At 46.4% G+C, this 15,172-nt stretch overlaps 1 protein-coding gene across 3 annotated transcripts in view; it reads right to left on the reverse strand.

Annotated features, from left to right (window-relative positions):
* Window positions 1–5,223, reverse strand: part of GNG4 (G protein subunit gamma 4) — a 67,733-nt gene extending 62,510 nt beyond the window's left edge. Inside the window, exon 1 of one of the 3 annotated variants that reach the window (XM_078077732.1) lies at window positions 5,088–5,223. The gene's annotated coding sequence lies outside the window, so the exon portion shown is untranslated. Of the gene's footprint in view, window positions 1–3,899; window positions 3,922–4,171; window positions 4,292–5,087 lie in introns of those variants that run through there. The other 2 variants (XM_078077731.1, XM_078077734.1) reach the window with 2 other exon arrangements.
* Between the last annotated feature and the right edge of the window lie 9,949 nt (window positions 5,224–15,172).

Below are 15,172 nucleotides of genomic sequence, written 5' to 3' on the forward strand. Positions count from 1 at the left end.
AACCTGAGCCACAGAGCTGGCTGGGCCACCACTGACAGTAACCTGCTCCCAACAGATTGCCTTCAGCAACCTTCATTCATTGCTCTGCTTCCCAACCCCCTTTCAACGTTCCCTCGCTCTTTCCTTTCTTTCAAATTCCCTTTCTCCTACTTGGACTTTCATACTTGCACCGTGTTTTTCGTGAAGATCTCTCAATTTTACCTATTTGTGGGATAAAACACCAGAAGTAAATACAGTAGAATTTGGGTGGTGGGTCTCTGGGGGCACGTAGGGTACATTTTTCATATTAACACCTTTTGCTGTAGTTGTAAAGATGTTCTAATAAGAAGTTTCTTTCTTCCTATTGCGATCTCCTTGGCCCTCTTCCTTTGGTGGTGACCCTGAGCAGGGGGTGGAAGAGAAGCTCCCAGAGTTGCAAATTAGACCTGAATGCCGGGAGGAAACACAGGCACTGATGAGAAAAGCAGACAGGCACAGGTGGTGCAAGTTAGTGGACCCAGGGCTGTCTGCTCCATGCGGCGCACGTGATTGTCAGTGGGGGGCCCCCAGAGGGATGCTTCAAGCATTTCTTCTCTCTCTCCTTCCTCAGCCTCACAGCACACAGCCCACTAGAAAGCGCCAACCCAGCCACCCAGGGTGAAATGGTTGGAGAAATCGGAGCGAGCAAGAAATCCGCGCTTTTGTGAGAGGGGCGCATGCGCAGTGCCCCAGAGTGGGTCTCCACACACATCACCCTTTCTCCCCTTCCGCGTGTCTCAGTTGCTCCCCCTTTGCATTTGTATATGCTTTTCCTTGGTTAGTTAAAAAAGTCACCACTACCCACCAAGCACCCTGCTAGAACACTCCTGGACAGTTGTTTTTTTGCTAAAGAGAAGCTTTGGACATATGGTGTGAGGATGAAATGCCATCATCCATGTGACTCGTGGGCTTGAAGGCTGGTCCTCCCTCCCTCCACCCCACTGCCCGCTAACCTGGGCTCCCTCCCAGGTCTGGCCCTCTGAGGCTGGGTCATTGGTGACGTGCTTGCTGATACCCGGCAATCTCAGACCTTCAGGGGCCAGTGGCTCCTCCACAGCCTCATATATGTCCTCACTCCTCCTAGGACACCAGAGCCCACTCCACAAGCACTGCATCTTCAACCCATCTGCCTAGACCTGCCATTTTGTCTGCTGGGTTCCACTAGGAAAACTGATTGCACACCACCTAACAAAAGCTCCTTGACAATTAAACTAATTTGGAATGCTCCAGCTAGCTTACTGAATTGATCTTCTCTTAAGTACCCACTGTTTTCTCTGTGATTTTTTTTCTTTGAGCAGCAATTCTTGCCTCTACTTCCTTCCCTAAATGGAAATTTCATTTGCATTTTTTTCACTTTTGCTAATTTATTTAAGATATTTGGTTTATTCTTCATATGGTTGTAAAGAACTAGTTAAGATCTTACAGTCGTATTATGCTAATTTCTATACTGTATTTGCCCCCCCCCCCCGTTTTTCTTTGCTGACAATCACTTAGCATCTCTGATTATCAGTTAAAATACCCTTGCTGGCTACTGTTGAAAGGATATTTTTGTAGTATTTTTGGTGTATTAAAGAAGTTAAGTTTCAGTTTCTGGCTTAAGAAATAATAATAATAATCTCTCTACCTGTATAATAATAATATAATAATATATAATAAGTCTCTATGCCTGACCACGTCTACCATATTTATTTACCAATAAAAAGGGGAAATCTGTGAGATTACAGAATAGTATATGCTCATCAAGGTAAGATCTTTTTTTTTTTTTTTTAAAGATTTTATTTATTTGACAGAGAGAGACACAGCAAGAGAGGGAACACAAGCCGGGGGAGTGGGAGAGGGAGAAGCAGGCTCCCCGCTAAGCAGGGAGCCCGATGCGGGCTTGATCCCAGGACCCTGAGATCATGACCCGAGCCAAAGGCAGATGCTTAATGACTGAGCCACCCAGGCACCCCATCAAGGTAAGATCTTAAAGATATTATTTCAAAACGTCATGAAGAAAAAAGGCAATCTACTGACACGCATTGCATTCTTAGGCATTCTCCCCTTTTTGAGTAGAACAAAAATGAGTCAAGGTAAGAACAATGTGATAGTGAGATGTGGCTATAAATAAGCGAGAATGATTTGTCTTGCATACTTCTGTCTTTTCTCAGCCATTTGGCTGTCTTCCTCAGTAAGCAGTAGTTGTGTAGTGGTGGTGGTGGTGGTGGTGGTAGGGGGGAGAGGCAGCATTATACCCAACCCCTCCTAGAGCCCAAGCCGGACCTCCTGAGACAGCTACAGGGCACTCTCTTCCCCAGGGACCAGGGGGATGACAGTGCCCGCCGAGTTCCCCCCTGATGTCCCACCATCTCAAAGAATGTGCTGAGATATGAGGGACTCTGGAGACTGTCATTTTACCTTTAAAAACTGTAAAATGAATATGGGAAAAGCTTTCTCCTGGCTTCTCCACTTTCTACTTGCACGAGAAATGTCAAAGGCAATTGCCCAGCCAATCATGGGACTCCTGGGAATGACCCTTTTGTTATGCTATTTCTCAGCTCGCCAGACACCTTCCACATGTTCCTGTTGGGCAATTTTATTTTAAGGAGGATTGGTGGTAGAGGAGCAAACAGGAAGGCCATTGTCCTAAATAGTTATTTCAGCTTAATAACCCTACGGGGAGGCTACTCATTCATTACCTAGCAAAGCATCACAATAAACCCTGTATTTATATTAACACCTACTATTTATTTAGTGCTATATCCATCTTTTATTCAGACTGATAACTGAGCCAAGTCCACACTTCAAAAATAATTCATAGTTTACATCTTGTTTCTCGGCACTGAAAAAGGCTTTCCGTTTAACATCTCAGTTGTTCCCACAGTAGCTTCTTGCAGGGAACAGGGCCAGATCAGATGGCGGTGTGCCTCCCTTCCCCTGCAGCATGCAAAAATCTGGAAAAGGATTTCCCCAAAGAATCAAGAAGCCAGCCACAGAGCCTAGGTCTTGCTGCTACTTTGAGGCATTTACCACTGAATCTGTCCATCCCATGGTGGGAAGGAAGCCTCACAGTGAGGACACACGAGCAGATGACAAGACTGACACGTTTTAATGGGCAACACCGTGCAGCCCAGGAGGCCTTCTGCTCTGACTGAAACGGCAGGCCCTGTGCCAGCCTTTTACAGCCCTAGGAGGTAACAGAAGGAGATGAGGACCGGCCGTGCTGGGGGGCTGGGAAGAGGGTGGGAGACCCGGCATTCAGGATCCACTTTATCACTTGATCAAACTTTAACATTTTTGGATTTCCTAACACCCTAGCACAAAATACACGAAAATAAGCAAGTCCTCCCAAATTAAGACGTCTTCTCCAGCCACACCTCTGCCCCCGCTCACCCTCCCGTTATTATTTCTAAGGCAATTAAAAGATTAAACCAAAGCCCCCCCCAATGCCGTTGGGCGCGCGCGCTGCGAGTCCAGACGGTTTCAGCACCAGCCTCGGGGACAGACGCCATAAGGCCGGGGAAAACGTAACCCTCGCCTTGGCGGCTCCTGTCACCACCAGAACTGCTCCGAGGCAGGTGTCCCGGGGTATTGCGAAATCCTAAGGGCTTCTTGAGGCACTGGCCGAAAACATTTTCACAAATAAAACGACCAACTAGCCACTCCAGCCCTTCCAGTGCCGTCCTCTTCAACGGGGGACGTTTCTGCCCGGAGCATAACAAGCGTTCGTGACCTACATATGGAAAAGGGGCCCCCCGGGAGCCTCCCCCCCTCAAGCCCCAGAGATCGGGAGACGCCGGCCACCCGGAGACCCCCTAAGCGTTCGGAGCGGTCTGTCCAAACCTGCGCTCGGGTTTGCCAAGGGCTCAGCCGAGGGTCGTGGGTTCGAGGGGCGCGCTCACCTGCCAGAGCCCCGCCGCCGACGCCCACCTGTGCTGCAGCGCGAAGGCCGGCTCGCAGCGGGCGGCCCGAGAACCCCAGGAATTTGTTTCGCGTGCTTCCACTGACGGCGGCAGGACGACACACGCACCAAACCGCGTCTACAGTTGCAGAGACTTTCCCGCCCGAGTTGCCCTTTGGCTTCTGGCTCGCCCCGGGCTCGCGAGCCAGGGCCGTGCCACCCGTTCCCCCACAGCCACACCGGGCCCGGCCCGCCGGCGGGGCGCCCACTTACCCGGAGCGGGGCGCGCGGGCCGAAGGCGCCGCTCACGCGCGGGCTTTGTCTCCGGCGCGGTGCTCGCGGGGGGCGGCCAGACCGCGCGGCATCGCTCCTCGGCTGGGCGCGGGGCTGGACGGGCGGGCGGGCTCGGGCTCGGGCTCCGCGCCCCAGCTCCCGCGCGCCTCGGCGCTCACGGGCTCGCGGTGGAAAGGCGCGCCCCGCCCCGCCCGCCTTCCCCGGGGTCTCCGGGCCGCGTCAGCAGCCCCGCCCGGGCAGGGGAAAGACGACGTGAGGCTGGGGGCGGGGGTGCCGGGGAGGGCGAGCCCATGCCCCGCGCGCGACAGAAGTCACCCAGACCCAAAGTACTTCGTCTGCTCCCCGCCCCCGGTGCGGGGCTCCCGGAGCGCGTGCGGGCCCGGCGGCGTGCGGAGCGCGGGACCCCCACCCCCCCACCCCGACCCCTTCCGCCCTCCTTCCACGTTGGTCGCGCCCACTCCGCGGCAGGGTCTCGCCCGGCGCCCGGGAGGGGCCGGGAAATCCCGCCCGCCGCCGCCGACGTCACTGGTGCGTCACCGGGGCTCCCGCGCCAGGGCTCCGCGCACTCCCCGCGCCCCCCGCCTCGCGCCCCGCCCCGCTCGCCCCCCGGCCGGCCGCGCGCCCCCGCGGGGCCCGCCACTCCGCCCGGAGCGCGCGCGCCGCCCAGGGCCTGGGGGTGGGGCGGGGCGATGGCCGTGGTCGGGGGTCGTGGGGCCGCGGTCCTCGCGGGATTCCGGCCCCAGAGCCTCCCGCGTCCTCATGCGTGCCTGGGGGTTAGTTCCGGGGACCAGCCAGGCTGGGTGCGGCCAGTGTCCGTCCATCCCCAAAGAATACATAATATGTTTCCCCCAGCGCCCCAAAGAAGGCGGGCAGCGAGTGGAGAGACGCTTACTACCTGCGAAAATTCACAAGGCATTGTCTCGCTCTCCGGGCGAAGGATAGCGCTGACGTCGCCGAGTGACGGGCAAGCAGGGGACCCCTTGGGGCGCGCGGCGAGCTGCCCCCAGGCCGGCCGGCGGCCAGGAAGGCGGGAACGAATTCCCGGCGTGCGTGGAGAGCGGGAGCCGTCTCCGCGGGGAAATCCTTGGCCACTCCTCCTTCCTCTTGAACTGTAAGCGTTTTGGGGGAGAGAGATTTTAGACCTCTTAATTATTATAGTCCTCTACTTTCAGGGAAAAACAGTGTAATTGCCGTCCGCGTTCCGACTGCTGGTAAGATAATACAGAACCTCTGGCACGGGGAAGCCACAACAACATTTCAAGCGGTGTTAGCAAGATTGGTAGGAAAAGGAGGCCGACGTGAATTCCTTTATTGAAACAATATAAAATCATGGCTGACAATTAGGAAATACATCTTGAAGATCTACATTCGCCGGCCTGGTCCACCATCGGGCAGCCACTCCTTGATGTAAATGACACAAGGATCACTTGTTTTTTAGATCTCTGATCCCCACGGACTTGACATTTGCCCCAGACAAATGTGCGGCTTTGCTGACTCCGAGTGCCTGACAGAATGCAAATGCAGAGTTCAGAAGTGCCCACCTGGGGCCAGCAAACATCTCACAGAGATTTTTTTCACAGCTCGCAAGTGCCAATTTAAGGCACAGAATTAAACTATGGTAAAACGACTAAGGCCGTGCATATACCTACAGCACTGACCTTTTTTAAAAAGTGAGAAAGATATATGCGTACTGCGTTTAAAATTCAAAAATCCAAAACTGGACTCATTATTTCTACCCCCAAATTATTTCTCCTGTATTTCTTTCTTTTTTTTTTTTTTAATTATTTATTTATTTGAGAGACAGAACAGAGCGTGAGAGAGAGCATGGGGCGGGGGGAGACAGAGGGAGAAGCGAAACCAGACTCCCCGCTGAGCAGGGAGCCCCAGACGGAGGCGGCTGGATCCCAGGACCCCGGGATCGTGACCTGGGCCAAAGTCAGACACTTAACTGAGCCACCCAGGCACCCCGTTTTCTCCTGTGTTTCTTCCCTCAACAGCACCTCCTGTCCCTCCACTTGGTTGGCCAAGGCAAAATCCTGGTTTCCTATCATCCCAACTCCCATCTCAAGCAAGCCCAAGTAATCAATTATAAGGGAAATCAATATCTACATTTCCAGGTACCCCACTTCCTTATTTTATCTAATTTATTACACTATCCTTTAAGGCAGACTTCTGTCCACTAAAAGACAAAGAAGAGAGTCTGGGCCAGTGGTTGCAGAGTGGATCCCAAGATCAGCAGCATCAGCATTACCTGGGAACTTGTTAGAAATGCAAATTATCAGGACTCACCCCAGCCCTACTGAATTACAAACTCTGGGGATGGGACCCAGCAATCTGTGTTTTAAGCCCTCCAGGGGATTCTGATTCTGTCCATCCCTGCTTATCACCCAAGACTGCTAGGACCCGGGACACCCATCTTCCTTCCTTTGTCCCTGGTAATAGTCCTTGTTCTCAACTCTTTGTCCGATATCAGTATGGCCACTGCAGATTTCTTAGACTGGTGTTTGCATGGTGTATCTTTTCCCATCATTTTACTTGAACCTACGTCTTTATTCTTAAAGTGGGGTTCTCTATTCTTGAAGACAACACAGAGTTGGATCTTGTTTTTTAATTCAGCCCGTCAATCTGTGCCTTTTACTTGGGAAGAAGAACTGTGATCTACTAAAACCTTGGACAAGAAAGGAGATAAGGGGCTGTTTGGGGGAAGTCAAATAAGTTCAATTCAAGGCAAGGAGCTTCTTAGCAAAGAAGAAACTTGAGGAAAGTTTCTTCACTACAGGCTGTGAGACGTCAGACCTAACAACTCTATTCTCCAGACCATTCTAGGAAATAAAATAGATGTCTAATTCTTACGTAACTAGGAGCACACATGAGTAGGTTTTACTTTTATTTATAACAAAATACTATTATGTAGAATCTTATCTAGAAAGTACATAATGAAATTAGCTAATTAACTGTGTTTTGGTCATATCAACAAGTATGAAAATTATAGCTTGATTTTTCTTAAAATCTCAGAAAAGATAGTTTTTATTCTTGATGCTTGAACCTGGATTCCAAGGATTGTTAAAGCTCTTTTAACAAAATTAAAATCTGGGAATGAAAGAGCGGCTTTTTTTTTTTTTTACAGATTTATTTGAGAGAGAGAGAGAGAGAGAGAAAACATGAGTGGGGGAGGGGCAGAGGGAGAGAATCTCAAGCAGACTCCCCAATGAGTGTTGAACCCAATGCGGGGCTTGACCTCAAGACCCATGAGATCATGAACTGAGCTGAAATCACTAGTCAGACGCTTAATCCACTGAGCCACTTAGGTGCCCTGAGAATGGCTTATTGTTATCAGCTCTCAGAAGTTTTGGTAAGACAAGTTTAAATCACTTTGGAAATGAGCCAAACTTTGCCAAAAAAATCTTTTCTAAACTCAAATCTCATTAACTTTGTTCATGAGAGGAGAAACAAGGCTCAGCACTTGAGAATATTATAGCCCAGCCTCAAATAATCATCCAGTCGTTTTGACCTCAAAGAACACATAGCATTGTTTAATTCCTCTCAAATAGCTGAGTTGTAACCCAGTGTCCCCAGAGTGGCAGGATATATTTTTCTGTTCAGGTCATATAACACACAATAAAATTAGTGGCATCTCTTTCCCAACTCATTGGCTGTTTAAGTGTATACATTTTGTATTGGCGAATGTAGCTGCTTTTTAAATTGTGGAGTTTAAATTGGACATAACCTGGGGGAAATATCATATAAATACTGTGTAATGTGATAGTGTGCTACTCCAAAATACCAGGTTGTGCTGAACCTAAAACCTCTTTCGCTTGCCTTTGACCTCAATCTTGACTTATTTCATTTTTTTTTTAATTTGATTATGTTATAATACATACATACAATACATACATACATACATACATACAATACATCATTGGTTTTTGATGTGGTGATCCACGATCCATTGTTTTCGTATAACACCCAGTGCTCCATGCAGTACGTGCCCTCCTTAATACCCATCACTGGGCTAACCAATCCCCCCTCCCCCCTCCCCTCTAAAACCCTGTTTGTTTCTCAGATCCATAGCTTCTCATGGTTCATCTCTCCCTCCAATTCCCCCCCCCCGCCATTTTTCCCTTCCTTCTCCGAATGTCCTCCATGCTATTCCTTATGTTCCACAAATAAGTGAAACTGTATGATAATTGACTTTCTCTGCTTGACTTATTTCACTTAGCATAATCACCTCCAGTCCCATCCATGTTGATGTAAAAGTTGGGTATTCATCCTTTCTGATGGCTGAGTAATATTCCATTGTATATATGGACCACATCTTCTTTATCCATTCTTCTGTTGAAGGGCATCTCGGCTCTTTCCACAGTTTGGCTATTGCGGACATTGCTGCTATGAACATTAGGGTGCATATGGCCCTTCTTTTCACTACATCTGTGTCTTTGGGATAAATACCCAGTACTGCAATTGCTGGGTCATAGGGTAGCTCTATTTTTAAATTTTTGAGGAACCTCCACACTGTTTTCCAAAGTGGCTGTACCAACTTGCATTCCCACCAACAGTGTAAGAGGGTTCCCCTTTCTCCACAACCTCTCCAACATTTGTTGTTTCTTTCCCTGTCCATTTTTGCCATTCTCACTGGTGTAAGGTGGTATCTCAGTGTGGTTTTGATTTGGATTTCCCTGATGGCTAATGATGATGAACATTTTTTCATGTGTCTGTTAGCCATTTGTATGTCTTCTTTGGAGAAGTATCTTTTCATATCTTCTGCCCACTTTTTGACTTGATTATTTGTTTTTTGGGTGTTGAGTTTGAGAAGTTCTTTATAGATCTTGGATACCAGCCCTTTATCTGTAGTGTCATTTGCAAATATCTTCTCCCATTCTGTGGGTTGCCTCTTTGTTTTGTTGACTGTTTCCTTTGCTGTGCAGAAGCTTTTATCTTGATGAAGTCCCAAAAGTTCATTTTTGCTTTTGTTTCACTAGCTTTTGGAGATGTATCTTGAAAGAAGTTGCTGTGGCCGATGTCAAAGAGGTTACTGCTTATGTTCTCCTCTAGGATTTTGATGGATTCCTGTCTCACATTGAGGTCTGTCATCCATTTAGAGTTTATCTTTGTGAATGGTGTTAGAGAATGGTCGAGTTTCATTCTTCTGCATGTGGCTGTCCAATTTTCCCAGCACCATTTATTGAAGAGACTGTCTTTTTTCCATTGCATGTTTTTTCCTGATTTGTCGAAGATTAGTTGACCATAGAGTTGAGGGTCCATATCTGGGTTCTCTATTCTGTTCCATTGGTCTATCTGTCTGTTTTTGTGCCAGTACCATGCTGTCTTGGTGATCACAGCTTTGTAATATAGCTTGAAATCGGGCAACGTGATGCCCCCAGCTTTGTTTTTCTTTTTCAACATTTCCTTGGAGATTCGGGCTCTTTTCTGATTCCATACAAATTTTAGGATTGTCTGTTCCAGCACTTTGAAAAATGTCATTGGAATTTTGATCGGGATGGCATTGAAGGTATAGATTGCTCTGGGTAGCATAGACATTTTAACAATGTTTATTCTTCCGATCCATGAGCATGGAATATTTTTCCATCTTTTTGTGTCTTCTTCAATTTCTTTCATGAGTGTTTTGTAGTTCCTAGAGTAGAGATCCTTTACCTCTTTGGTTAGGTTTATTCCGAGGTATCTTACGGTTTTTGATGCTATTGTAAATGGAATCGTTTCTCTAATTTCTCTTTCTACAGTTGCATTGTTAGTGTATAAGAAAGCAACTGATTTCTGTGCATTGATTTTGTATCCTGCCACATTACTGAATTGCTGGATGAGTTCTAGTAATTTGGGGGTGGAATCTTTTGGGTTTTCCACATAAAGTATCATGTCGTATGCAAAAAGAGAGAGTTTGACTTCTTCTTTGCCAGTTTGAATACCTTCTATTTCTTTTTGTTGTCTGATTGCTGTTGCTAGGACTTCTAGTACTATGTTGAACAATAGTGGTGAGAGTGGGCATCCTTGACGTGTTCCTGATCTTAAGGGAAAGGCTCTCAGCTTTTCCCCATTGAGGATGATATTCGCTGTGGGTTTTTCATAGATGGATTTTATGAACTTGAGGAATGTTCTCTCTATCCCTATACTCTGAAGAGTTTTAATCAGGAAAGGATGTTGTATTTTGTCAAATGCTTTTTCTGCATCAATTGAGAGGACCATATGGTTCTTCTCCCTCCTCTTATTAATGTGTTCTATCACATTGATTGATTTGCGAATGTTGAACCACCCTTGCATCCCGGGGATAAATCCCACTTGGTCGTGGTGGATGATCCTTTTAATGTATTGTTGGATCCTATTAGCTAGGATTTTGTTGAGGATTTTGGAATCCATATTCATCAGGGATATCGGTCTGAAATTCTCCTTTTTGATGGGGTCTTTGCCTGGTTTGGGGATTAAGGTAATGCTGGCCTCATAGAATGAGTTTGGAAGTTTTCCTTCTGTTTCTATTTTTTGAAACAGCTTCAGTAGATTAGGTATTATTTCTTCTTTGAACGTTTGGTAGAATTCCCCAGGGAATCCATCAGGCCCTGGACTCTTGTTTTTTGGGAGGTTTTTGATCCCTGCTTCAATCTCGTTACTGGTTATTGGCCTATTCAGGTTGTCAATGTCTTCCTATTTCAGTCTTGGCAGCTTATAGGTTTCCAGGAAGGCCTCCATTTCATCCAGATTGCTCAGTTTATTGGCATATAGTTGTTGATAACAATTTCTAATAATTGTTTCTATTTCCTTGGTGTTAGTCGTGATCTCTCCTCTTTCATTCATAATTTTATTAATTTAGGTCTTTTCTCTTTTCTTTTGGATAAGTCTGGCCAGTGGTTTATTGATCTTATTAATTCTTTCAAAGAACCAACTTCTAGTTTTGTTGATCTGATCTACTGTGTTTCTGGTTTCTAATTCATTGATTTCTGCTCTAATTTTAATTATTTCTCTTCTAATGCGTGGCTTAGGCATTATTTGTTGCTTTTTCTCTAGTTCTTTAAGGTGTAGAGTTAGTTGGTGAATTCGGGATTTTTCTATTTTTTTGAGTGAGGCTTGGATGGCTATGTATTTCCCCCTTAGGACCGCCTTTGCAGTATCCCATAGGTTTTGGACCAATGTGTTTTCGTTCTCATTGATTTCCATGAATTGTTTAAGTTCTTCTTTGATTTCCTGGTTGACCCAAACATTCTTGAGCAGAGTGGTCTTTAGCTTCCAAGTGTTTGAATTTCTGCCAAATTTTTTCTTGTGATTGAGTTCCAGTTTTAGTATTGTGGTCTGGGAATATGCAGGGAATAATCTCAATCTTTTGGTATCGGTTGAGACCTGATTTGTGACCCAGTATGTGGTCTATTCTGGAGAAAGTTCCATGTGCACTCGAGAAGAATGAGTATTCTGTTGTTTTAGGGTGGAATGTTCTATAAATATCTATGAGGTCCATCTGGTCCAATGTATCATTCAAAGCTCTTGTTGCCTTGTTGATTTTCTGCTTAGATGATCTGTCCATTGCTGAGAGTGGAGTATTGAGGTCTCCTACAATTAACATATTGTTATCAGTGTGACTCTTTATTTTGGTTAACAGTTGGCTTATGTAGATGGCTGCTTCCATGTTGGGGGCATAGATATTTACAATTGTTAGATCTTCTTGTTGGATAGACCCTTTAAGAATGATATAGTGTCCTTCTGTGTCTCTTATTACAGACTTTAGTTTAAAATCTAATTTGTCTGGTATAAGAATTGCTACCCCAGCTTTCTTTTGAGGTCTGCTGGCATGGAAGATGGATCTCCATCCCTTCACTTTCAGTCTGGATGTATCTTTAGGTTCAAAATGAGTCTCTTGTAGACAGCATATGGATGGGTCCTGTCTTTTTATCCAATCTGTAACCCTGTGCCATTTTATGGGAGCGTTTAGGCCATTCACGTTGAGAGTGATTATTGAAAGATATGAATTAATTGTCATCATGTTGCCTGTGAAGACGTTGTTTTTATAGATTGTCCCTGTAAATTTCTGTTGTATATCACTCTTGGGGTCTTTCTCCTTTTATAGAAACCCCCTTAATATTTCTTGCAGGGCCGGCTTAGTGGTCACATATTCTTTCAGTTTCTGCCGGTCGTGGAAGCTCTGCATCTCTCCATCCATTCTAAATGAAAGCCTTGCCGGATAAAGTATTCTTGGCTGCATGTTCTTCTCATTTAGTACCCTGAATATGTCTTGCCAGGCCTTTCTGGCTTGCCAGGTCTCTGTGGATAGGTCTGACGTTATTCTGATGTTCCTCTCTCTGTACGTAAGGAATCTCTTCCCCCTAACTGCCCTTAAGATGGTTTCCTTGGTTCTAAGATTTGCAAGTTTTACTATTACATGCCGGGGTGTTGGCCTGTTTTCCTTGATCTTAGGAGGGGTCCTCTCTGCCTCTAGGACTCGAATGTTTGTTTCATTCCCCAGATTAGGGAAGTTCTCAGCTACGATTTGCTCAAATACATCTTCTAGTCCTCTCTCTCTCTCCACTCCCTCCGGGATTCCAATTATTCTGACATTGGAACGCTTCATGGTGTCACTTATTTCTCTGATTCTATTTTCATGGATTCTGAGTTGTTTTTCCCTGGCCTCCTCTTTTCCCTTTTTATCTATTATATTGTCTTCCAGGTCGCTTATTCTTTCTTCTGCCTCAGTTACCCTAGCTGTTAGATTATCTAGATTGGATTGGATCTCATTGATAGCATTTTTAAGTTCTGTCAATTCACCTTTTATTTCTGCCCTTAGAGACTCTATGTTGCCATTAATTGATTTCTCCATTCTAGCCATTGTCTTCACAATTGCTAGCCTGAATTCCATCTCCGACATCTTGGTTATATCTGCCTCCATTTGTAAATCTGCAGCATAAGTCATAATCTCTGAGTCTTTTCTGTTTTGGGGGCTCCTCCTCCTAGTCATTCTGTTAATGGTTGTTTGAGGGAATGTATAGAGTCGAAATTATTGACCAGAACCCAAGCAAGATGCACCTGTTTTCTTGGGACCTTAGGGTTGCTGGCCTCTTGTTTTCCTAGCCTGTCTTCTGTGAGAGGGGCCTGCCGCGCTGTTACTCAGGCAGCCCCATTGGGGTGGAGTTGCCCTGCGCCCCTGTGGTGGGGGATGGGCTCAGTGGGAATCAGTTTTTGGGGCTTTTGTTCTCTGGTGGCTTTCCACTTCTCTTCCGCGAGTCAGAGCAGAAGAGACCGTTTCCAACCCTCTGCCTCAGAGCAGAGAGATCCCAGTCTGTTCTTCAGTGAGCTCTCCAGGCCACACTGTCTCCATTTCTGTCCGTGCTGCTATAAACTGCAGCGTCCTGGGTTGTGCGCCCCTCCGCAGCGCTCCCAGTCCTGCCTCCAGGTCGGGGCACATCTCTGCCCTTTGTGCTTCTAAAACCGCCAGCCGCTCCCAGTTCGCGCACGCGACTCTACCGCTCTGGGTTTCCGTCCCGGGGACTGCAGTTCGCAGGTGCGACCCCGCCACTCTGGGTTTCCGTCCTGGGGACTGCAGTTCGCAGGCGCAACCCCGCAGCTCTGGGTTTCCGTCCCGGGGGCTGCCCTAAAGTCCTTTCCCCGCCGCTACCGGTCTGCGAGTCTGTGCCCATCCGCAGCCTGCGAGGCTGTAGCTCACCGGCGGTGTAGGATCCCCCCGGCCAGGCATCCTCCCCCTGCCGTTTATCCTCCGATATCTGCCTGTGGAATCACGGCTCCCCGCTTCGTACCTTAAAACCAACCGCCTGCGATATTGTTTGTAGAGATCCAGATCTTCTTACATCTCAGGCTGGTTTTGTGGGTGCTCAGAGTGGTCTGGTAGATATCCAGCTCAATTCCGGGGACCAGTTGAAATAGGGTCCCCTAATCCTCCGCCATCTTTCCCCCCACCCTCAATCTTGAGTTATTTCAAATAGCTATCTACTCTGCTCAACCCAACTATTAATGCTTTTCAGTTGTTTTTTCTTAAAGGTTTTAAGCCTATAAGGTTTTGAAGTGCTTTGGTTTCACAGTATATGGAGTGTCATCCTGAGAAGGGGAGGATGTTGCAAAATAATATAGTTATTCAAGAATTAGGACAGATTGTGAACAAATGGGGACATATTGCCCCCAATCTGGGACAAGCTGGGAATAGCTGAGGGTAATCAGTAAAGCAAGGGTAACGTGAATAATCCAAGAAGTCCACAATAGTTTCAATCTCCAAATGTTAGGCAATTGAGTTTCTTTCCTCCCTATTCACTTTCTGAACATTGACCTTGTAGTTCTTTAATTTTTGACACTTTAATTATAGTGTGTCTTGGTGTGGGTCTGTATGTCTGTTCATTACCCAGGTTAGGGAAGTTTTCAACCATTATTTCTTCAAACAGGTCTTCTGCCCCCCCCTTCTTCTGGGACCCCTATAATGTGAACGTTGGTCCGTTTGATGTTATCCTATATGCCACTGAACCTATCTTTACTTTTTTTTTTTCTGCTCTCATTGGGTGAGTTCCACTGCCCTATCTTTGATTTCACTGATCCTTTCTTGTTCTTCATCTAGTTTGTTGTTGAACCCCTTTATTTTATTTTTCAGTTCAGTTATTGTATTCTTCAGCCTGTGATTTCTGTTTGGGACTTTCTTATATATTCCTTCTCTTTGTTAAAATTCTCACTTTATTCATGCCTTGTTCTCCTGACTGTGGTGAGCATCTTTATGACCATTAATCTGAACTCTTTATCAGGTAAACCACTTATCAGTTTCATTAAGGTATTCTTCTGAGATTTTATCTTGTTCTTTCATTTGGAACATATTCCTCTGTTTCTTCATTTTTCTTGACTTTCTGTGTTGGTTTCTATGCATTAAATAAAACAGCCACCTCTCAGTCTTGAAGGAGTGGCCTTCTGGAGGAGATGAACCTTATTGTTCAACCCTGCCCTAGCTCCTGGTTGTCTCTTTGAACCTTTGTGATTATCCAAGTGACTTAGTGGTTC

The sequence above is a fragment of the Halichoerus grypus genome, chromosome 7 (assembly GCF_964656455.1).
Source record: "Halichoerus grypus chromosome 7, mHalGry1.hap1.1, whole genome shotgun sequence".
Lineage (NCBI taxonomy): Eukaryota > Metazoa > Chordata > Mammalia > Carnivora > Phocidae > Halichoerus > Halichoerus grypus.